The sequence below is a fragment of the Lissotriton helveticus genome, chromosome 2_1 (assembly GCF_964261635.1).
Source record: "Lissotriton helveticus chromosome 2_1, aLisHel1.1, whole genome shotgun sequence".
Lineage (NCBI taxonomy): Eukaryota > Metazoa > Chordata > Amphibia > Caudata > Salamandridae > Lissotriton > Lissotriton helveticus.
Window position 1 is genome coordinate 1,322,843,695 of NC_136059.1, and position 26,068 is coordinate 1,322,869,762.

A 26,068-nucleotide genomic window follows, 5' to 3' on the forward strand; every position below is an offset into this window, starting at 1 on the left:
CACATCTGTGCATGCACACCTGTGCCATGTGACACACAGACATGCCCTTAGGGCATGCATGTGTGCCACATGGCACACATGCCTGTACTTGGGGTGCTAGAGGGTGTCAAAGTGACACCCCCTGCACCCTTGCAGGATTCGGTATTTACCGAATCTGTAAATACCGAATCGGTATTTCACATTGAATCCTATGGGCTTCAAGGCCCATAGGAATCAATGTGAAATACCGAATCGGTATTTACAGATTCGGTAAATACCGACTCTTACAGAATCTGTAATTTTTTACCTACATCTGCCTCCTTCCTATTTACCGACTCTTAAATACCGATTCGGTATGAGTCGGTATTTAAGAGTCGGTAAATAGGAATTACCTACATCTGGCCCATAATCTCTAAACCTATTACTAATTTAAGCAAGAATCCCAGATGGTTCGATAGCTCTTGCTCGCGGACTAATGGAGAACTGTGTGAAGCATTAGCGGCTTCACCCAGGGATATAACTCTAGTCAGATCATTAAGAGCCTGTTACAAGAAAGCAACTAAGATACGCTCAGAGGAGATACTGAAAGTGCGCTGGGATAATCTTGCCAGGGCTGCTTCTCTGAAGGATGTAACTGGATTCTGGAAGGAAGTCAAAAGTATGAGGTCCATGGACACAAATATTACTCCCATAAGCTGTAACATATCTAGCAAGCTATGGGAGGAGCACTTTGCCAGAATTTATACTGCTCCCACAAAAACCTCCAGTAGTTATACCTGTTCCAAGTCCTAAAGGTCGCTATAACAATATCTGAAGTCGAAGATGCCATACACCAAAGTCGAGGGAACCAAAGCACCAGGTTTGGATGGGCTAGCAATCGATCTTATAAAACATGAACCGGACTTTTGGGCTCCCCTTTTATGTAATGTTTTTAATAATTTGACAAATGCAGCCATCCCGAGCACTTGGTCGACTAGTATTATTGTGCCCATTTTTAAAAAAGGTGACAGATCCAACCCCAGCTGTTATCACCCAATCTCTCTGATAGACAATACTTTGAAGATCTTGGGCAGGGTTGTCTTTAACAAAATTAGGAACTGGGTGGAAGACAACCATATTTTAAATTGTTGCCAGCTGGGTTTTAGAAGCAATGTTGGAACTGTGGAACAGTGCTTGAATTTGAATCTTATTTTGGGGAAATATACGGTTGCACAAAAAGTTCCACTTTATTTGTGTTTTATGGATTTAACCTCAGCATTTGATTTTGTTAATAGATCGCGTTTATGGGAAATTCTTTTAAACTATGGGCTGGACGAGGCATTGGTTTGTTTTTTTGCGTATTTGCACAGGGATCTGAAGGCATGGGTGAGGATAAGCAATGACGGGGAAGTCTCTGGGGACATCACCATTGCAGAGGGGTCAGACAAGGCTGTGTTCTGGCCCCTCTGCGTTTTATCCTTTATATAAATGAACTACACAAATCCTTATCAAAATTGTTTAGTGATGTACCCAAAATTAATGGCAAATTACTGCCTGTGCTTTTATACGCAGACGATGCGGATCTTATGGGTCGCACTCCCAACGCACTTCGCACTTTAGTTACGGGATTTGTGTCTTTTATGGCGGATCTTGATCTTTGTACAAATTTTAAAAAATCTTATATAATGACTTGCGAGCCAAAAAAACATTGTATCAAGTCCATTACATCGGGCAGCGAATCGTTAACATGCACAAGCACTTTTCCTTATTTGGGCCTAGTTTTCTCAGAATCTGGTTCGTGGCAAGCCCACACTGCCCACGGTAGAAGTAAACTCACTAAAGCGGTTAATTCTATCGTTAGCCTTCGGCAACCAAAACAATAGAGGTAGTGGTACCATTGATTCAGATATATAAATCGCAATGTGTACCAACGGCCACTTATGGTGCCGAAGTCTGGGGTCATGCGAATTGTAGTGGGATTCAAATTGAAGAGAACAGATTCTGTAGGAAAATTCGTGGTGCGCAAATTTCATCCCCAAATTATATATGCCATAAGGAATTGAATTTACAATATGTGGAGGATTTTATTAGGTCACGTCGAGCGATATTTTGGTTGAAAATATGGCAGAACCCCGCAGCAAAAGAGAAATAATTATAGACTGCCTTAAGTGTGACAAAGGTGGCTGTATACCCTGGCTAGCTGCAGTAAAAAATAGTCTAGCTAGCGTGAACTAGGAGCACATTTTTTCATGCCCACTAGCAGCGGAAGGAATAAATATAAGATTAGTCAGGGGGGGCTGCTTTACGACCTGTATCATAAAGAAAGACAGGACATTGAGCACCACAAACCATTGATCATTAGATATATGCCCCTTTTGGAGACACTGAGCATCCAACATCATATGCCACAACAATATCTTAGGAAGAATATGGGGAGATGGAAAAGGAGTTTACTCTACCGCCTCAGGGATGGCAGCATAAAATATTCACTCTGCTTTCCAATAGGCTTTAATAGCAATTTGGAGCAATTGAACTGCCCCTGCGGCATTGGTAGTAAACAAACTTTGTTACATTTTTTACTCTTTTGTAAATTTTATGTAAGATACACAAAACAGTACTTCGCTCCATATTTCAAGGCTCGGGCTATCTTGGAATTTAAATTAGCATACTTTGAAATTTTAAAACTAGGAAGTGATGATTTGATTTTCCGTGTAAGCACATTCCTACATGCTGCAGTACACTCCCGTGCTTCAATGAATGAATCCTAATGTCGTATACATTTTGTAAGATGAGCAATACATTTTGTAAGATGGCCAAGCGCGAAAGCCTTTATTACCCCGCTCATAACCAATACCTTGACGTTGTTGCAAGTAGCCCTAGTGAATAATTTCGGAATTTATCTGGAAGATATTGTTGTCTGATTGAATAATAATGCACTTTACATGTAAATTATTGCTGATTTTGCACAAATTAATTCAAATCCCATATTTTGCACTGGCCTGTCTGATCGCACATTATTGCACTTTATTCGCAATCCTTGGCTGATTTGCACAAACTGTTTCAAACTTATATATTGCATTATGCCATTTAAGCTGCTAGTTTTTAGGCCCGTCCAACTCATTTTAATGTGATTTTATCCTTGTATTTTGTATCTGTATTGGATGATAATGTATATTTATATGTTTTAACATTTACTGTATCTTTATTGGTGGTCAAAAATTGTACTTTTATGGATACTTTTATCCGAATAAAGATGATTTGAATTGAATTGAATTATATCAATTTATGAATGGTGCACGGATAATACCCTGCCCATGGTCGAGGAAACGACCCTGCTATCACAAATCCCTTTCAAAAACATTTGAAATTACAGGCTTTCTCATATAATTTTGTGCTTGTATTGTCAAGTTAAAAGTACCAATATAACTTGACATCTTCTTATGGAAAATTATTGTCAATGTGCATGCCTTGTGCCAATGGACCTCCTTTGCCATTGTTCCCAAGGAACCACTACCACAATTATATGACATAAACTGTACCCTGAGTTAGATATGTCTCCATTGCAATTTCATGTTTCATTGTTAGTGAACACAGAATGACCAATAAATGATCCTAATAATTAAAAAAAAAATCTTTAGGTAGACCTTTCCTCTGAATCGTTCTATTCTTATTAGGAAATGGCAATATGTTAGCATCCAATTCTAGAATTTGTTGTAAATCTGTTCCATAGCTTTAATAATTTAGGGCTGAAAAAAATTATTGCAATAAAGAAAAGATTGCCCTTGACATAGATTTTCTATTCACGTGCAGAACAAATCAATTCATAGAAGTGAAACCTCCGAGAAGAAGGCTATGCTATGAGGCCACTGTTATAAGAATAATGATGTTGTTGTTAATATTATCAGCATTAGCATTAGCTTTGTTATAATTACCATTAACATCAATTAATCATAAGAATAAAATGTGTAAATATACTGAGATTTAGCTGAAAGTATAACTACTATTAATTTATTTTCTTATCATTGGCAAGTTCTAAAGTCAGCATATCCTTGTAATATGAAAACACTGAAACTACCTTGCTGTAATACTATTTTAAAACACTAGAATATTAGGGGCATATCCAACAAGGCATGGCGGTAGAATTATCGGCGCTTTAGCATCCGTTTTCGGACGAAAAGCGGCGATAATTCTATCGCCCTATCAGCATGGACACGCTAACGCGTGAACCCATGTCTTTGTGCCCCTTTTTCTTGCGCCTCATCTCGCATCGCTAATGAGATGTGAGGTAGGCGTTCCCGATGCCTCGGCGATGCACGTTGTAAATATTGCGCTGACCGGGCGATAGAATCCGGCGATAGGCGGCATTAGGATTTTGCACGCTAAACGCGGCCAGCGATAATTATCGCTGCCGCCTGATGATATGCCCCTTAGTAGCTCCACTGTAGACAATGAAATAGCTCAAGGCTTATGATAGCTGGCATAGGCCTTCTGCTCCTACATTTCAATATCTGTCCTTCTGTTTCTCCATTTTCACCTTTAATGTAGAGTTATAACCCTTCTAGATTAATCTATTATGGTTGGTTGCTAAATACCCTCTTCCTCATTATAGTTCCTCTCCTGTAGCTCGGACTTACAACAGTCGGTATAGCCCTTGGTGGCAGGCCATAATGCTGGATTAAATGTGACTATTGAACATCAGCACCACCCCCGGGTATCTCGAGCCACGCAGTTAATAGAAAAAGAAATAAGGTTGAAAGTTCACCTCTGTGCACTTCTAGCGAACCGCGCTAAGAGTCACCAGAGCCCTGAAAGTCTTCTCAGTTTCACCCACCGAAAGAGGCAGGTGACAGCTCTTCTCAGCACCCAACACACGCCTAATAGTTAAACCAAACCAACGTATGGTGACAGCGAGAACAGGGAAGGAGGCAGTCTTAGTTGTATAAATGTAATAGAGGTTTCAGCAGAGTGGGGCTGTTAGAGGGTCAATGGTGAGAAAGTGCGACTTGTTTCTTTTTTCGTACCAATTGGACTTTGATTGTTATGATGGCCAGCTGTCACCTACATTTTGATTTGAAAGTAAGCCAAAGGGCATTTATAAATTACTGATTTCGAAATAGGCATTTTGCAATGAAGGGACCTTCAGCAGAAAATGTTTTTAATAAGAGAATTCTTTTGCTAGAATATTTTAATGCAAAACTTGTACAACAAGAACATTGGACAAAGTTGGGTAATTGTCACACTTGATTACATGCAAAGTTCGCCAATTTCACTTCCCCCAAATATCAATAAAATCCTTAACATTTTAGACATCATGGTAGTAAACATTTGAGGCTTATAGCAAAGCACCAGAGCTTTTATATATGCTGACAGTCATGCAACCATATCACATGCATATTATAAGAAATATATTACCCTCAACTCTTTCATGAACCCACTAAAAGTCTTTTAGGAGTTTTGAGGCCTTATACATGCACTTAACTTGTGGCCTTGTGCCTGCTTGTGGTATGTAAAACACACAAGATGATGGACGGAATGTTGCACAATGGCAAAACAATCACCCCCAGTCACAGATCTGGGTTTAAACCATTGTTATTTTGCTCACCAAGCCACCCCAGTTCAGACATGGCCAAATGCAAATCAGTCTTGACCCTGTGCCTCATGGGAACAGTCCAGCCCGAACTGCCAAGCCATGTCTTCCCTGGACCGGAATCAAGCATCCTAGGACTGGCTTCTGGCTATCAGCCATCTTCAGCCAGGATAGCTTGACTCCAGTGGCTTAGTGAGCACGGGACCCACGCCTGGGCATACCCTTCCCACATATGGTGAACAGTAAAACACACAAGATGATGGACGGAATGTTGCACAATGACAAAACAATCACCCCCAGTCACAGATCTGGGTTTAATCCATTGTTATTTTGCTCACCAAGCCACCCCAGTTCAAACATGGCTAAATGCAAATCCGTCTTGACCCTGTGCCTCATGGGAACAGTCCAGCCCGAACTGCCAAGCCATGTCTTCACTGGACCGGAATCAAGCATCCTAGAACCGGTTTCTGGCTATCAGCTGTCTTCAGCCATGATAGCTTGACTCCAGTGGCTTAGTGAGCACGGGACCCACGTCTGGGCATACCCTTCCCACATAGGGTGAACAGCAAAACACACAAGATGATTGACGGAATGTTGCACAATGGCAAAACAATCACCCCCAGTCACAGATCTGGGTTTAGTCCATCGTTATTTTGCTCACCAAGCCACCCCAGTTCAGACATGGCCAAATGCAAATCAGTCTTGACCCTGTGCCTCATGGGAACAGTCCAGCCTGAACTGCCAAGCCATGTCTTCCCTGGACCGGAATCAAGCATCCTAGAACCGGTTTCTGGCTATCAGCCGTCTTCAGCCAGGATAGCTTGACTCCAGTGGCTTAGTAAGCACGGGACCCACGTCTGGGCATACCCTTCCCACATAGGGTGAACAGCAAAACACACAAGATGATGGACGGAATGTTGCACAATGGCAAAACAATCACCCCCAGTCACAGATCTGGGTTTAATCCATCGTTATTTTGCTCACCAAGCCACCCCAGTTCAGACATGGCCAAATGCAAATCAATCTTTACCCTGTGCCTCATGGGAACAGTCGGAATGCCAGAAACCGATCCTAGGAAGCTTGTTTCTGGTCAAGGGAAGGCATGGCTTGGCAGTTCGGGAAGACTGTTGCCATGAGGCACAGGGTCAGACTGATTTGCATATGGCCATGTCTGAACTGGGGTGGCAGAGTGGGCTAAAGAACAGTGATGGATTAAACCCAGATCTTTTGACTGGGTGTGAGTGTTTGATTGGTTCAGATACTCTGTCCATCACCACCTACTTTTGTATCGCTTTGTTCGCCATAAGTTTGGCAGGGTATGCTCAGACGTGAGTCCCTTGCTCACTTTGCCACTGGATTCAAGCAAGCCTGGCTGAAGACGGCTGGAATGCCAGAAACCGGTCCTAGGAAGCTTGTTTCCGGTCCAGGGAAGGCATGTATTGGCAGTTCGGGCTGGACTGTTCCCATGAGGCACAGGGTCAGACTGATTTGCATATGGCCATGTCTGAACTGGGGTGGCAGAGTGAGCTAAAGAACGGTGATGGATTAAACCCAGATCTTTTGACTGGGTGTGAGTGTTTGATTGGTTCAGATGCTCTGTCCATCACCACCCCCTTTTATACTGCTTGTGGTATGTAGTCACTGGACTTCCAGGTAACTTGCTATATTCAAACAAATTAATTTTACCCTGTTGCATGTAGACAAATGTATAATATCAATATCAACAATTTCACGGATAGGCATTCCATTCCTCCCTCCTTTTTCTTCTTGTTAACTGTTAGAACTGGAGGTCTCTAGTTGGCAGAGGTAGGTACCACTGTCCAAATATGGACCCTTGCTTCTAGTCAGGGTAAGAAGGATACACTCTTTAGATAACCCCTGCTCACCCCCTTGGTAGCTTGGCACGAGCAGCCAGGCTTATCAAAGGCAATGTGTAAAGTATTTGTACCTACACTCACAGTAACACAATGAAAACACCACAAACTGACTCCACAACAGTTTAGAAAAATAAAGGTATTTTCATCTAAACGACACAAGACCAAAACAACAAAAATCCAACATACACAGTTCAAGAATATGGTTTTAAAAGAGTTCTTAAGGTTGCGTTAAAATAATCCACAGTTGCATCACGTTTTAGCCAACAGTACCTTTACATGCAACAAAAGTTCCAAGTGAAAGCTGTAGCGTTGAAAAGCAAGCGATGCATCACTCGTGAGACCCTGGGGAGGCGATGCGACAACTCCGCTGGACGCAGCTGGCGTGTTGCGGTGACTCCGGTCTGTATGGGGAGGGATGCAATACCTTGCGTGGATTCCGGTGCACAGGTTTCGGTGGAAGCGGCTCGCAAAAGGTACGAAGCGACGATCTTTGGGGCGGCGACGATCTCCGGTGCAGCGACGATGCGAGGCTCAGCGTCGATCTTCTCCTCTCGTAGCCCCTTGATGCGATGGCTCTGCGACGATTCTCGAAGCGACATGATGAGGTCCGCAAGCAAGCGGTGCGACAACCTCACTCAGTGACGACAGGCTCTGCGACGATACTCACAGCGATGGTAATCTTCTCGCACCGGACTGATGCATCCCACCAACAAAGGATGCGACGACTCTGGTAGCGGCAACAGGCGCTGCAACGATCTCGGCCTTCGGAGCGGCGGGAATTTCCTCGCACTGACGCCAATGAGCGATGCGATAAAACTTGCAGAAAGTCTTTAAAATCTTGGTTCACAGCTTCCCAACACAGGTACAACTTCCAGAGGCACCACATCTGGCCCAAGCACTCTAGGAAGGACAGAACTCTCTCAGTAGAGTTCAGGGAATCTGGGGGTGAAGTAGTTTTGTTCCTGGGACTGCTGAACAAGGAGGCAGTTCTTCTCAGGCCCTTGGAGATTCCTTCAAGCAAGGGGACACAGCACAAAGCAAAGTCCTTCCCCTCTTCTTGGCAGCAAAGCAACTGCACGTCAGTCCAGCAAAGCAACAACAGGACAGTCTTCCTTCTTCAGTCTTCCAGCTTCATCCTTGGTAGAGGTTCCTTCTTGGATCCAGGATGATCTAATTTTCTGTAGTCAGGGGTCCTGTACTTATACCCCTAAAAGTCTTTCTCCCTTTGTGCAGGAGGGCTCTGAGCCCGGTCTGAACCAGTTCTGGATGTTCCTTGAGCACTTTGTTTTCCTGGCTTCTCCTTTCCTTTCCTTTCAGAGTGAGGGGCAGGGTCGTCAGCCACCCAGCAGGAGGTGGAGCCAGCATTGTGGAAGGCAGGCACAGCCCTATTCAGGCCCAGGTGCTATCCCCTCCCACCACTCTAGATGCAGATGGAGCTATTCAGCCCAGGGATGGCCCACTCAGCCTCTGGGAGCCACCCAGCCCCAGTCACTCACAAACCAGACAGTCAATCCACAAATAGGCCAAGGCACACAGAAAGGTCAGACAAGAGACCATCCACATTCTAAAAGTGCTGTTCTCAAACACAGGATTTAAAAACAACCTTTCCTAAAAGATGTGTTATTAAATTCTGAGTTCAGGGATACCAGACTTGTATGTCCTATCTTGCTCCTATGGGAAGATATGCTGGTAGCCACAGTAGCCAGCATTCCCCATGATAGCCTATGGGCAAGATAGCCTTACAATAGTGAAAAACGAAAATGGCTGTGATTCACTACCAGAGCATGTCACCTGCACTAGTACCTGCTCTACCTTTCATATACACTGCATCCTGCCCAAGGGGGTACGTTGGGCCTTACATAGGAGTGACCAATGTGCACAGAAAGGGAAGTGTTAGGCCTGGTCAGTGGGGATACTGACCAGGAGGACATGGCAGTTCACAGACTGCACACAGGCCCTGCAGTGGCAGGCCTGAGACACCATTTTAGGGCTACTCATGCGGATGGCGCAATCAGTGCTGCTGGCCCACTAGTAGCATTTGTATCGCCATCCCTGGCACACTCAGTGCACTTTACTAGGGACTTCTTGGTAATACAAATATGCCAATAATGGATACCCAATCACAATAACAATTTATACACGGAGCACTTGCACTTTGACATGGATCAGCAGTGGCAAAGTGCCCAAAGCATCTAAACCAGCAAAAACGAAAACCAGCACAGCATCAAAAATACAGGAGGTAGAGGTAAAAAGATAGGGGGAAACCACGCCAAGGATGCCAGGTCTAACGTTAACCAAGGCAAATTAGGATGCGACCACCACCATAGTGGTTGCATTGCCCATGTATCACATTGCGGCGGGTGCTGCTGGCTGCAGCACCTGCCGCAATGTAAAACAAGCATTGGCATAGCCAATAGGTCTCGCCTTTGGGACCGTATCAGTATTTAGTTATGCAGCAGGTCACAAAGGCGAGAAATATTGGCTGTGCCTATGCTTGTTTTACTTGATTCTCGGTCACTTCAAATAGACAGCAGGTAGCCTTCAGTAAAAGCCACTAGATCCAAACTCGTGGGCGTTGATTTGAGTTTCGAGGTGTTTATTTGTATCAATCAAAGCACACAATTTAGGGGGTGGGGGCTATGCTCTATTTTAGGACCGGGTCTGCCCATGGCTTTTTCACACTGACACCGATTTAAGCAAAAACAATCTTGAAACAGTACTTTTTGGATTAAGGCGCACTCCTTTAACGTTCAACTGCATATTTACATCCACTCAAAAAACCTGTATGCCTCAGTGCTAGCAGGGAGTACTCGTTAGTTAGTTAAAGGGACAGGAAGCAGTGAGTTTCGTGTTCTCATTAATGCTATGAGCATAAACAGCGTGGACTCTGCAGTCTGTCAAGGCCTGACCTCCACAGCCTGGCAGCGACCTCCTGAGCCCTGGAAGCACCCTTGTGCGCTCAGCCTTCAAGCAATTGCGTGCTTTCAAAGCTGCAGCTCTCCCAGATCGATTAGATAGATAGATAGATAGATAGATAGATAGATAGATAGATAGATAGATAGATAGAACTGGGTGCATTGATATCTATCTATCTATGATACTGCCTGGTCAATAGATTAATGCCTCAGCATACTCAGTGAGAGGCAAATGCATTCTTTCAGAGGTAAAATCTTACACCGGAAGACGTTGTTCTCACTTCCGGTGCAAGGTGGTGCTCCTGACCCTCAGAGTCAGCAGCGGGCAGCTGTGCACCGGGCCTTAGGGGCTGCCGGTGGGCTCGGGCAGGCCTGGGCAGTGCCCTGTGGTCTGACACAGAGCCTGTGGAGTGGGCCCCACCCAGCCATTAATAGGGAGAAAAGCAGAGTTCGACCTCCCCCATGCCACCCAGTGCTCACATGGCTATCAATGGGTGAAAATAAAGGAAATCACCCGGGGAGGGGTCACTTTAAATCAAAGGGGCTTTAGCAGAGAGAGACAGAGGGTCCAGGCAGGGAGGGGCACCAATCTAAAAATATCAGAGCAGCCTCCCTGGAGAGAAAGAAAAGGTGGGGGTGGGGGTACACAGCCCTCCTGGAGCGGGCTGGGAAAAAAACACAAAGGTGTGGGGCAGAACTTGCAAAGCGCGAGACTTGTCATTCGCTTAGTACAGCTTGTCAATATAAATATTAAAGCTAGAGTGAGAATGCCGGCTTAGAGCGTGTGCCCCTTGGAAGAAACTGGTATCATACACGTTCCTGATCAGATCAAGCGTTCCTTTCTTTGGCGGTGATGCATCTCTGGAGACGTCCCAGTGTTGAGGGGAATGGGGGAAGGCGGGAGGAGGCGAGAATGAGGAGTGGAGAGGAGATGGCAGCAGGGGAAAGGGAGAGAGGAGGGGTCCTGCGCCTGTTTCCCTTGCGGGGCGAGCAGGGACACCATATGTTTTCAAGCTAATTACAAACATATGTCACCAAAACTTGCTCCCGCAAGGGAATCACCAAACGTGCACGTGTTGCAGTTCAAAGCAATGCAACGCGTGCACTTTTTTGCCTGCAAAAGTGAACCGATTACTAAAGGTCTTTTTCCTATACAGCGCATGGGCGCGGCGTAAGTGAGACCTAAAAAGGATGTTTTACATATTCCTGCACTACGTGACAGGCACCATGCAGTGCATGTCACATGGTATAGGGATATGTAGGGGGCGCCCAACACCCAAAAACAAATGTCAGAAGGAAAGCGAGAAAGCGGACAAGGAGGGTCTTAATGACCACATTGAGTGGAATAAGGTTAGCAGATACTGATTATCCCCACTCCACCATCTGGTGACTGTACATGTAATGAGCAGTGTGCAGTGTAATTTACTTTCTACCACAGGGTGGTGTCAGGAGTAATATCTGGGACAGACTGCCCTAGTTGCTGGTGGACCCTTTGGGTTTATACCACTCCTCTAGCTGCTGGTGGTGCCTTCAACCATTGCTTGTGATTTGCTGAGGTATGCCAGTATTTTCAACTGTGTGTTAGCACCTCTTGATTTGCATTCGATACACCCCTTTTGGACAATGGTTGTTAATAATTTGACCATTTCAACGTCTTGTATGAACATTATTGTTTTTATAAAAAATGTTTAGGGGCAGTTCCAAACACGTTTTGAACCAATTTTTAGCGTTCGTTTTGAGGTGTCAACAATTCCCCATTTCTGATGTATCGCAGCCTTGTGAGAAATGTAAGGAGGTTGGATGACTTTTTGACCCAGTCGAATTCTCCCTGAGTACAGGATCGTAAGGCAACTTAATTGTTATCAGTGGCGGGTTAGACACTTCATCATGGCCGCCACAGTGCCGCGTTGCGCGGCCTGTCGCCTTCGGCCACACCCACATGGGCGCGAGGAGCGGAAATGACGTTCTTGTCTGTTTAAATGATCGGGAACATGTCACCTCCGTAGTCGGAGCTCCTCTAACGCCGGTGGGACGCGGCAACGGTAAGGTGATGCAGTTTCTCAAAGGGTAGCTTCCTGTCACTCACGTCTTGCACCTCGGCGGGCGGCCAACTCAATTTACTGACGCAAGGGAGGGTTTGCGTGGGCTGTCCTCGGTTGGTTGGCACATCGCGTGGTTGTTATGTGTATCACACGCATAGATCATCTGACAGAGGTCCGATGATGTGAGAGTTTCGAGGGTGTCGTGTCACGGACACCTTGTTTAACTTTACACTTGGACAGCATAAGAAAGGGACCTTTAACTTGAAATAGAATTGCGGAGCGAGTCTATGTTGTTATGATAAGACAACTGTATTCACCTGCTTTCATACAAAGTGAATACCAGCTAGTGTATAATTGGATTTTAATGCATTGACATGTTAAATCTTGTCTGTTTTTGTTCCCTTATATACATGTGTAGAACCCCGACAGTGCAGTGGGTGTTCGCAGGGTAACGTGATCGAGTGACACGGTGACCCGGATTTGAGGTGTGCTGGTATGTTGGCACATGGCCACCTCGAGGTAATTGTCTTTCTAGTGACGGGTGTGTAAATATATGCAACACCTCATGATCGTGGCTGTCCTGCACAGCATCTGCCGCTTTGTTTGTTTTTACAGTTTGTCTGTTCACCATTATTTACCACTACAGGTGTCGCACTGAATGACACCAGGAAATGACCGAAAGGATACACCCCTACAAGCCCTGATGAAGTTGCGCCATTTAATAGCAACAAAACATGTTGGCAATTGAAAAGTAGGTTGGTTAAAACATAAACCAATTTTAGTTTGACAGGCTCACAGCCCAGAATAAAGGTCAGAGTGGCACAGTGAGCTTCTCAATTTTATTGTTGAGAATCACTTTTGTTTTGTTTTCTCACGAGGGGTGTGGATGTAGACTTGTGCACAGATGGGAATTATGATTTTTGTTCCTGTGGAGTGAATTGATGTGTTTACTACACGTTCTGTTTCTTTCCTTTCTTCTTCATTTCCTGAGCGAGAGAGAGTTACCGATGATGATAAGTGGGTAAGCTGGTAAATCATCAGCCAGCAACCCCTTGTGGCGGTTCTTCCGTGAGGCACTCTCTCTCGCTCCTCACATTTTTTTATGTGTATGGAATGTGGGGTCTGATGGTGGTAACTTGGTGACAGCATATGTTTTATAGAAATTGGACATAGTGACATTTCTGAACTAATCTAATGGTTTAGAAAAGGGAAACATGAAAAGTTGATGTTCCCAGTCAGTCACTGCCAGAGTTGTGATGTCCAGTAGGAGGATACTTTTTGTTGTATAAAGAAGGAAAGGGGGACCCGCTACGGGCCCCCAATGTCCCTTTACGCCAGCCATTTCATGGCGGGTAACCAGCCATGAAACGGCTGGCGGGGAGGGATATCGTAATCCCTACGGCAGTGCCTGGTAGGCACTGCCACCTTTGTTGGCACTAAGAGGCCCTCCACCTCACCGGCGGACTCAAAGAGCCCATCAGATTAGTGGCGGTTGGGTTTTCCGCCATCCATCACACCGACCGCCATTGAAGTCTGGCGGGCGTTAAAACTGGTTAGAATGGCGGGAAGACCGCCACTGACAGGCTGTCGGTGGCGGTCTCCCTGCCATCCTAATCAACCCCTTAATCTCTACAGCTATGAAAGCCCAATGCTCTCACTCGCCTCTAAAATGTGACTTTCGTTTTGAGGCCTGCACCTTATTTTTTCATGTTAATTGCATTAATTTTTATTTATTAAAATGCTCTAACACCTCGGGGCTGACCCCAAAAGTGGGACAAAGTGTGGGGAAAGTGGGTTCAGTTTAGAGGTTTGTAGCTACCGGGTCTATGACAAGTTGTAAATATAGAAAGTTGTTGTTGCCGGTGGGTATAACGAAGGATGGTCTATCAACCCGTTCTTGGGATACGTTCTAGGAGGGAAGGGATAACTGCCACTGTTGGTCAGAGTATACAAATGACCTTCTGACCGTTTTGGTAATAATGTATTATACATGAATATATTTAATAAAATAAAAAAAATGTTTTAAAATGCTCTAGCACCGCTAATACAGAATCAAACAAATGAACAAAAACCCATAGTCTACGTTAGCAAAACTGCAGAAAAGGGCATAAGGGAGTTTATTTTTTATATTTTTCAAAGTTAACAAACATTTAGGGAGGTGAGAAAACAAACTGCAGGGTCTTAAAATAATTTTCTGTGAAATTACAATTTTATTGAAAATGTCCCAACTTGTCTAGGTGCAAGTGGTCGGTGTCTTGTTGACTGCTCTTCACTTTATCCAATGGAAAAGGGGTGCATTGTAGCTAGGGCCGTAACCACAGGGGAGCATTTGAGGGCTGTGCCAGCCCATATTAATCTGTGTCTCCCCCAAATAGACCAGGCAGTCAGCAAGCACATTATTTATTGAAAACCTGGTTGACCTAAAGAAATTTCATTCACATTTGAATGCATACAATAAAATCGGATACAATAAAAAGGGCCAGGCAGGAGTTCAGAAGCTGAATGAGCAATCAAATGCATTAAAAGTTTGCTTTTATCTTATCAGATGTGCTGTGTAGCTCAAAGACAGAGATTATACACAAGGCTATGTCTTCTGACAAATTGCTTTGTTTTTTAACATGGATATGTTTACTTTACTTTTTCTGACTGTAAAAAGAGAGAATTTTGTAATTTGAACTATGTGACAATCTTGCTGAGGTACAGGGAGTGTGAAAAGAAAGGTGTAGGATGTCAATTGTTTTTAAATACACAGCAACATTTAAATACCTGTGAACTGTACACTTGTAAAATATATCAGCAGTTATGAAAAGACAAATGGAGCACATTTTGTTTTGTAATTCTGAAGTGTGACGGAAACATACATTTTAATAGGATCAAAACAAATGTTGGTGAAGCAGAAATTATAATTATTGTATTGCCGCATTTTCATTGCACTTGCTACCCCTATTTGGATCACTGAAGTGCTTACCTAAATGGGCATCAAGTCACGCCATAAAGGAGGTTGTTTGTTTTGTGATCCTATGTGAGAATTGTTTGGTGTTATGGGATTCCCCGTTTAGCAGTGTGGTTGTTGATGAGGTGTGGGAGACACAGACATGGGTATATGTTTTTATTACGCTGACAGCTTTGTACTTCTCGATAGCTTCCTTTATGGCATTTCTTATGATTATCGTCTATTTACCTAGTTACTACAAGTTGTTGTACAATTAGAAATGTTGTATATTGTTGTGGGCCTGAGGGAGAGCAAAGTGGAGGGATCTGTTGGGATGGACAATGTTAGTATCATCCCATTTCAGAGTTTTATTGTGAGATGTGAACAAGCTGCCATAGTTTAGAGATATTTGGGACCTGCAGTTGTGAATTAGATTAAAGTAACTCAATTGCCCTGCAGTGTGTTACAGATTTCTTCAGTTATTCCATACCTGTTCATTTGGCGATGGTTGGTTTATTGTCTGCACAGTATTGTGATGGACAACCCTTGTAAAAGATATTTCCTATGTCAATGCAAGAAGTGTACGTTGCAGTTGGCTACCGACTGCTGAATATTATTGACCTGGTGTTAGTATTAGTGTGAGCCGGCAATGCTATATATGAAGTTACATACCTATGTAATGCGCTCATGAACCATGGGTCAGTCCTTCTTAGCTTACCTACATATTGAAAGTAGTTTGCTGGTTAAGTTGTTTCCAATCTGTGGATTGCAAGCTGAAGATTAAGCTTGAGGATTTGACTGTCTTTCTGTGTTCTTTTGTTGGGATGTTGGGTGGTGTAGTTATCTTGGAAATAACCATGGTTTCTACTGTCTTCTGAAGTCTATATGCTACTGGACGGTTCAAATGCTGGCTGGTAGTGAGATCCAGAGCTTGGTGACTTGTACTGTGAAAGCCGTGCTTCTTCCAGATTACTCAGGTTAAAGTAATATTTGTAGCGCAAATCTGGAGCGCAATACCCTCTTTTGTTTGTATTGTTTGAATTTAACTTGAAGGTATAGCAGTCCTTTTTCCTGTGAAGGTCTTTGGAGAATGCAAACTGCCTTGAACATTGCTCTTCTAGCTGTTGATAGCTAGTGGAGTAATTGCAAGACTGGAGTCATATGTTCTCTATGGGTGAAGGAGATGAAGTCTTGTGGAAACATTTTGATGAGTTGTATTTTGTGGCGGTCAATGAACATTTACTCCATGGGTCAGAGAGGGACTAGAAGTGTGTTAGGCTACCCCCATCCACAGGCTGGTGAACCCAAAAAGCTTGACCCTCTACCAATCTTCCTCAGAACACTGCTGGACTTGTGAAAGTATACTGGGCAGTCTGTACCTCCGCACGTGGCATCTGTGAATAGCACCTTAGGAGGTTGGACCCCCTTCCACCTGAAAGGATAGAAATAGCTCTGAGTAGCATAAAGCTGATCCATGGGTGGCTCTAGGAACAAAAAAAGCTGAAGATGACAATCCTGTGAAGAATTCAGTGGAGTAACAGCAACTGGACAGGGACTGGAATTTGCTGTTGGTCTCTGCCTAACACTCTGAGAGTCTTTAAGTGCCTACCCCTCAGGTCCCGTGGGCTTCTATGGATACTCCTGTAAAAGACTGGACACCAGAAGAAAGATTGGAGATTTTTGAAAACTCTTCCTCCAGAACTTCAGCAGAAACTGATGAAAAAGTATATGACTTGCTGTTCCTGCACCTTGAAAAAAAAAAACTACGTCCATTCTGAGTTGGGATTTCGGGAAGTTTCAGCAAGAAAGAAGCTTCAGAGCACCAGTGTGACCAAACTGATTCAGGTATCTGGCTTACGGTCCATAGCAGCGTCTGCAGATTCAATGCTGTAAACCGTGGAGAGGATTTATCTTCTTAAAAAGTGACAAAATCCTATTCCACAATGGAACTTAGAAGAAATGTCAAAATCTGTCTTCCAGAAATTGGCAAAGTCCTTTTCTGGAGTGGGAGTAAGAAACCTTTTCAAATGTTTTGATTTCAAGACTATCACCAGGACTAATCCACTTGATGTACCCACCAGGGCTCCATTGCATTCAGCCTGAAATCGCACCTTAGTTCCAGTCTACCTCAGTCTTCTGCAACCATTGACTTAAATTGGGTGTTTTATTTTTCTTAACACTTTTTCACTTTCATTCTTTAATAATTCACCACTCCGGTACCACTATTTGGATTTTTATTGTTTAGTCTTATTTTATTAATAAACATTTTCCCTCTATGTTAAAAGTAGTTGTGGAGTTTTATTGAGTTCATCTGACTTTATCTGCTGTTTATGCACTGCCTAAAATACTTTACATATTGCCTCAGATTTAATTCTGGCTGATCAAGGCACACACTTTATAAATGCCCACTTATCTGATGGCTATGCTGGATGATTGTGGGGTAACTTACAAGTTTACTGTAGTATCCTCCCCAGACCGAAAGCATGCAAATGAACATGCCACATATGGAGCTCTGCAGCATACATCTTTATTCTTCAACATATAATCACACACTGCAAGCATTGCGTCATAACCTTTTTAACCACAGTTTAACATCTCCCAGTAGAGTACCCAATTCCTGTTTGGAGTGCACCCAGAACCATTAGGGTCCTAGCGCTCATAGTATCAAGACATTACATCTTCCCATGTGTTAAATAAAAAGTACTGACACATTAGCATCATAGTTCCTCCATGAGTCATCAAAGCACTCACACTGGTCTGCTAGATCAGGTGGTATGAGGTAGTTGAGGTGCTCCTTGAGTGTGTACCAATAACATAGACTCAGGTGCTTGATCTGGACATTCAGGCTGGCCATCTTGCTTGTGATCTCAGGAGCTGACGAACATTGAGGTAGGTTTTTAAAATGTGATGAGTCCCATGTGATGGACTTTCTGGGACGATGTGCTGTCACCATGTGTCCTTTCCATGTTACAACCCTCAAAGGATTGACAGCAAATTGAGTGTCCGTTTAACGCTTCCGTTTTTGTTTAACCAGTACCCAGTCCCCTTTGTCCAAGACTGTTTCCTGGATGTTTACCAGTTGTGGAGTGAGGAGTTGATCAATAGGCATGAAGGACTTGACATGTGACTCAGCTTACATTGATTCTTTCATCAATGCTTGTTGAATTACCCTCTGGAAGGAGCCCATGAATCGTTCAATAACACCATTGGTGTGGGGCCAGAGAGGTGCACTCTTTTGATGCTTGACATTAAGTTGAACAAGAAAGTCTTTGAATTCTTTGCTATTTAAAGGCAGTCCATTATCAGATTTGAGAATAGGAGGGATACCCCATACTGCAAAGATGTTATAAAGCCACTCAATGACTTTGTCATGGTTTGTTGTTGATAACTAATTCACCAAAGAAAAACATGGATATTCATCAGTGACTACCACGTGATGCCCATTTCCTAGAGTCCCAAAGAAATCAACTACATTTCTCTCCCAGGCATGCACAGAAAGGTCGGACATTGTCAGTGGACCTGTTAACCGGGCGGAAAAGCGGTGGAAGTCTTCCCTTTCCGCCACGGTCCGCCCTCCATCATAATATGGTGGGGGGAAATGGGAGGTGGGCGGAGCATGATGTAGGGCAGATTGCCACCGCCATGTGGGCGGTGGCGATCTGCCCTACATCATAGTATACCCCTTGGTTTCTTAGGGCTCTTTTGGTGGCCAAAATGCCACAATGTCGTTTATGGACTAGCTCAATGGTTTGCTGTCTTAGGTATGAGATTTCTCGTCTCGAGCTTCGCAATTTGATACCTTCTTTGGTGATGGATCACTTATCCTGTACATTTTTTAATTTTTTTTATTCAATGTCATTAGCAAAGGGTTAAATACTTTTCTTCCAAGATTGCATTGTAATGAGGTCTTGGAGGATGAGCATGTCTTTATCTGCATTGGTAGCAGTAATAATCTATTAAATGGATAGAGCTGCTTTGGTGCTGGACCTCACAATGCAGTTGAGATACTCTACAACCGCCTTTGATGTCAAACTGTGGTGATGTAGCAGCACTTATTAAAAGTAATCTGTGGGGTTTTGATTTTCTCCAGCTTGTGTACAAGCACATAGTCGTACTCTTGTAGTCATAACATCCACCTCTGGGTGCAAGGGAGTATCTTAACTTGCGGGTTTCTAAAGATAGTGAGCAATGCCTGGTGGTCTGTGATGATAGAGAAGCATTTCCCATATAAAAATACATGCAAATGTTTGCAGGCTCACACTACAGCCAGGCTCTCCTTCTCAGGTTGAGAGTAGGCATGTTCAGACAGGCTTCTACTGGCATAGGCAACAATGTATCACTGAGCATTCGGATTGCCCCCAACCCCACCGAGTTAGCATCTACTGTGATCTCAGTATGTAATTTGGGGTCAAAATAAGCCATTTTAGGTGCATTCTCAATTGCCTGTTTTATTTCTTTGAAACTTTGGTCACATTCAGGAGTCCACTTTATTAAGTCTCTCAATTGGGCACTTACTGTATCAAAGTCACAAATGTACCTTGAGCAAAACTTGCTGTGCCCAAGAAATATCACAGCATGGTTACGTCTTGTGAGGGCAAGTAGTTGACAGTACTTGCACCTTCTCCGGGTCTCTCGGGGTGTTAGGCTGAGACCAACAGCAAATTCCAGTCCCAGTCCAGTTGCTGTTACTCCACTGAATTCTTCACAGTCATTCCCCCATCAGAGAATATGTGTCCAAAGAATTTAAGTTTGGCTTTGTGAAACTTACACTGCTGCATTTAGAGTGAGATCTACATCAGCAAGTAATTGGCACACTTGTGTAAGAGTCTTATCATGCTAGTTTTGTGTTGGGCCAAATACCAGTATCTCATTACTGTTATTGAAAGCATGCGTAACAGGTTGAATTACTCCTCAATTAACATCTTCAAATATCTCTGCAGCCAAAGATACTCCAAAGCCAAAGATGGTCCTAGTGCTCATAGTATCAAGGCACTACATGTACCAACGCTTATCACCCCAAAAACAATGGTCTAGTTGGGAGAGTCAACAAGCCCTTGAAAGTCATGGTTGTGGGTTTGGATGAGAACCTCAGACAAAAATGGGAGGTCTTGTTGACATTCTTTTTGTTTCCCTTCAGGGTGTAACATGAAAGGGAGTGGGCTTCAGCCACTTTGAACGTCTATATGGGCACTCTGTGCCCATATTGTGTCTAGCCTTGTTTGGGAGAAACTTTTTACAGAACCCAAACACAACATTGTGGATTATATGCTAGGCCTCCGCTCCTGGATGGTAGAGTAGATGGAGAAGACCAAAAATAATTTGGAGGCCAACAAATAAACTGGTAAAAGAGTGGTATGACGAGAAGGCATTCATGGTTGAGTAACAACCGGGCAAGAAAACGTGGCTCACATGGCCTGTTAGGACAAGCAAATGGGGCCCTATCTCATACTCAAAAAGGTGGGAGAGGACACTTACTGGATAAACCCCTGCACCCCCAAAATCGCCATCGGGTGATATGTATCAACTGACAGAAACCCCACTAAGACCAAGCTGACATCATCATATTCCCTCATATAGGCGGACTCTATCCATAGGGATTTGGCACGTTTTTTTAAACATGTTTTTTAACATTTTCTTTCCTTGTGCGTTTCAAAAGTCAGTTTAACTATCTTTGTTGACTACTTGCTGTTTGACATGCACTCATAGTTTGATCCATTATGTGCACGGGATAAATACTCCATCTTGCTTCTTATTCGTCTCTAACCTATAGCTACTGTCTGTTTGTGCGCCCTTCAGATTCAAAATATCTTATACCTATTTATGAGGTTCGGAGGTTGTCTAATTTTTTGGGCCTCATTTGCACACTCCTATTTATATTTGAAATTTAGTTCCTCAACCATTGTTTATTACTAATTTCTAGATGGATTTGGCCAGTGCCTGAAACTTTGCAGGAGGTTTTGTATAGGCTGAGAGTCTTTCAACTACAATGAGAAATAAATCCACTATCATCAAACAATGCCATTATGTAAGATAGCTATTCCTGTCCATTGTATTCTATTGCACACATATTTGGGAGGACCTATTATATCACTGTATAGGTTCTCTAGCCATTTACTTTTTTCCATATACAGAATTCCTTAGGACATTTCAGTTTGTTTGAAATTTGGACTATCTATGCACGATCCTCCAGAATTTAGGTAAATGTAAGTATCTGATTTCCTTGTTTTCTCATAAAAACCATCCTTTCTCTTCTCTCTTCAAACTAGTACTGCCTGTCTTCGGTACAGAATCATCTATTTGGTGCTAATGTTGAGATCTGGCTATTAAAATAGTACAGTGATCACCTGAGGTCAGGCTATTGTAATAGCACGGTAATCACCAGGAGAACACACACAATCTTCATTTCTTTTTACCAAACTGAGGATTTGGTGATTATGTCCAAACTGTGTACGCTTCAGCTACATGAAAACACAGGAACTCTCACTGTTTCAGTGAGATTTAGTAAGCACGCTCTACCAGGTGGACTATTACATATGTGTTGGAATGAGATTGCTTTAATTTCGACATATTTTCATTTTTTCAGAACATTTGTTGGAATTCATACTTTGCATTTCCATTCCCCCTCCAACTCCTACTGCTACATTATGATGTGAATGATATGATCTGTGCCCTGAGGAAGGTTTGGCTGAATCTGGGCCTTCGCCGAAACGCGTGTCGGCACGTGGCATGACAGGAACACCTGAGTGCTATTAAAACATTTCTTTTTACTATTATGAGAAGATTGTCCCTGTACAAAGATGTATTAGAAATTGAAAATGTATGATACAAGAGGAATGCTATTGATTCTATGATATATACAAGGACTTTTCCATAATTATAAAAAATAAGCTCACAAACATATCTATTCAGGAATTTAATCCGTAGTCTCTTTGCTTGTTCCTGTTTACGCTTATTTTCACCTGTGTGTATCTAGAGTATGGTAGCTGAATGAGTGTGATTGAGGTATGTGAGTGAACTAAAGTGATGTGAGTGTTCTCTTTTTAGAATTGCTAATGAGCTGTAGGGGGTAAAATCCGAAATGCATTTATTTCTCTTATTCCTTTATAAGAAAATTATATTTTTGAATACAGGATGTTAAAAACATATATGTAAAAGTAACCTTTTTCTATTTGATTTGAATAAATTGTTATATAAAAAATCAAACAAGGTTATGTGTTTAGCAATGTTTAATGTTGGCAATCTCAATCCTTTGTGAAATTAAATTCCTTGAGTTACAGAGAGGCAGTCAGTATATACCCCCTTTCTTTAGGGTTGTTTAGCTCTTATGCTTTTCTCGAACCTCCTGTCATTATTCTTGTTGGGGTCCCTTTGCTTTATTGCTTAGTGAGAACCCCACTAAGACTAAGCTGACATCACCATGTTAATAGTGACTGATGGTGGTGAGGAGGAAGAGAGTGAGGTCCTTCCAGACCTGTTGTCACATAATTACCAAGATGGCTACATGGAAGGAGTAGTGCTTTCCTATACACTGACAGGCCAGCAGCAGAAATACTGTCACCCGTAACTGGGACAGTTTCCTAGGCTGTTTTCTCTGATGTCTGGGTTAACTCAGTAGTGTGTCCATGACATAAACTCTGGTGGCAGCTTGCCTGTCACGAGTATAATCTACAGGCTGTCAGAAAAGATAAGCTCATGCATCAAGGATGGGTATTCCAAGATGCTGTCCCTGGGGTGAATGAACCTCCCAGCAGTACATAGGCAAGTCTCATGGTGCTAGTTCCCAAAGCCAACCCACAGGGTGGGACCACAGAACCTAGGCTTTGTGTGGAGTACTAAGGGGTCATTATCAGTTGGGGGCTTTCAGGTGTCTGAGTACTTTTGACTTGACGGCAGGGTGCTAGCAGATAGCCTTAACTGCATAGCCTGAGGAGGGTTCAGCATTCACCAAACCAGAGGCTCATTTTCCATTCACTATGATATCATTTGGCCTAAGGAATGCACCTGCCACTTTCCAGAAGTTAAAAACAATGAAGACAATGGTCCCTTTGGAGGAAGTATAAGCCTATACTTCCAAGGCAAGTTATACACAGAAAACAAAATCCCTTTGAAAATAAAATCTTTCGGAAAAAATACAAATGGATTTATTTACTGTTGACCTTTATCATTACAATGTCAGATATTGCATTAAAAAATATGAATATTACAGTAAGAAGTGAATAGTGATAAATGTGACAAAAAGTGCACTAGTGCTATATACAAGAATATATACAGTACCAGAGACTAATATACAAATATCTTTTTAACATGACTCAAAATGAAAGTACATTGTAAATATTGACATAATCATATCAGTCTGCTGGTATTAATGTCAACATTTCAACCCTATTGCAACATTTTGAGCAGGGTCATCATCAGTACCAAAAATGGTAGCAACCTAAGAAAAATGAGCCTCATTCATTAATTACTATTGAGGATGCAATGGCCAAAAATCAAAAATCAAGAATCAAGAAAAATTAGGAAAGAGGTAATAAACATACTGGTATTGGAGTAATCTGAGTTTTGTTTGAGAAGGCCTCCACTTGTCAGGGCAACAAGAAAGCAAAAACATGGACATAGCATTAACAAAATAAATCTGTCTCGTGATACAAGAAGTTGACCAGGCTTGTTCTGTTTGATCTGGTGAACTATAGTGCAGCATAGCTTGTGGATATTGCTTTCTTTATTTCCTCTTGGCAGGACCAACTGACTCATGTGTTTGAAGTGCTTTAGGCTCTGCCGCAGGCCTAACAATAAAGGCAAGTAAGTGCAAAGTAGGGATGGGTTCTGTTGTGTACCTGGGCCACCAAGTTAGAAGGGGACACATGTAGTCCCTACAACCCAAAATTCAATGAATTATGTCCTAGGAGCCTCTTATGACCCAGAATCAGGTATGATCTTGTTTAGGCCTCATAGGACATTACAAGAGGGTTGTAAATGACTATGGTACCATAATGACCCCCACTTACTGTGCTGATTTCCAAGAAGCAGGCGAGAAAGTTCATAAGGATCCTGGAGTGTCAGAAAGCATTTGATGCCATGAAAGATGAGATGTGCACAGCACAAGAACTCAAGGCACCAGATTGCAGCAAGGAGTTCCTAGTCCAGATAGATGCTTCAGGCCATGGCATAGGAGCGGATCACTGACATATTATCGACCTCACAAATATCGAGTTACAAAAATATCGAGTCAAAAATATCGATTGACAAAATATCGACTCCCTATCTTCAAACAGGTAAGTACCAAAACATCGACTCCAAAATATCGACTTAAAAAAATATAGACTGTCAAAATATCGATTTTTTAAAATGTCTTAAAATTAAGTTAAAACTAATATAGTAATAAATATATTTAATATAAACTTAGAAATAATTATTTAAAAAAATTAATTTTAATAAATAATTTATATAATTAAAAAAATTATATCACCAAAAATAATACATATATATATATATATATATATATATATATATATATATATATATATATATAAACATAATATTAAATAAACGTATATAACATTTTTAGCGTAGCATAGAAAATGGTTAAAATTTATTGTTACAACTATAGTGAGTTCAACATTAGCAAAAGTGTTGGATAGCGTAGAGGTGAAATTTACTATTCCCACTCCAGTGGGTGCAACAGTAGGGAAAGCGCTGGATAGCGTAGGGGTTAAAATTACTATTCCCACTCCAGGGATGTATGACGTTACAACGCATACTTTTACAACGCCTACCATTACAACAAAACTTTTACAACGCAAAAACTTTTACAACGCATACATTTACAACGCAAGATTTTACAACGCATATACCTTTACAACGCATACCATTACAACGTAAGTATTGGTAAGTATATAATAATTTTTTGAATATAAATTAATTAAAAATATTATAATATAATTTAATTTTATTTAATTTTATTTAATTAATTTAATTTAAATGTAATTTTACTTTATTTTTACAAAGTACCCCTGTACCCCAAAAACCCAAAACTGACCCTGAACCCAAAAAATACCCCTTTACCCAAAAACTGAAAACTGACCCTGAACCCTAAAAATACCCCTTTACCCAAAAACTGAAAACTGACCCTGAACCCTAAAAATACCCCTTTACCCCAAAAAACTGAAAACTGTCCCTGAACCCTAAAAATACCCCTTTACCCAAAAACTGAAAACTGACCCTGAACCCTAAAAATACCCCTTTACCCAAAAACTGAAAACTGACCCTGAACCCTAAAAATACCCCTTTACCCCAAAAACTGAAAACTGACCCTGAACCCTAAAAATACCCCTTTACCCCAAAACCTGAAAACTGACCCTGAACCCTAAAAATACCCCTTTACCCAAAAACTGAAAACTGACCCTGAACCCTAAAAATACCCCTTTACCCCAAAAAACTGAAAACTGTCCCTGAACCCTAAAAATACCCCTTTACCCAAAAACTGAAAACTGACCCTGAACCCTAAAAATACCCCTTTACCCAAAAACCCTAACATATAACATTTTAAAAATAATTATATACTTACCAATACTTACGTTGTAATGGTATGCGTTGTAAAGGTATCTGCGTTGTAACAACATGCTTTGTAAATGTATGCTTTGTAAAAGTTTTTGCGTTGTAAAAGTTTCGTTGTAATGTTAGTGCATAGTAAAAGTTGCGTTGTAAATGTTGCATACCCACTCCAGTGGGTGCAACAGTAGGGAAAGTGTTGGATAGCG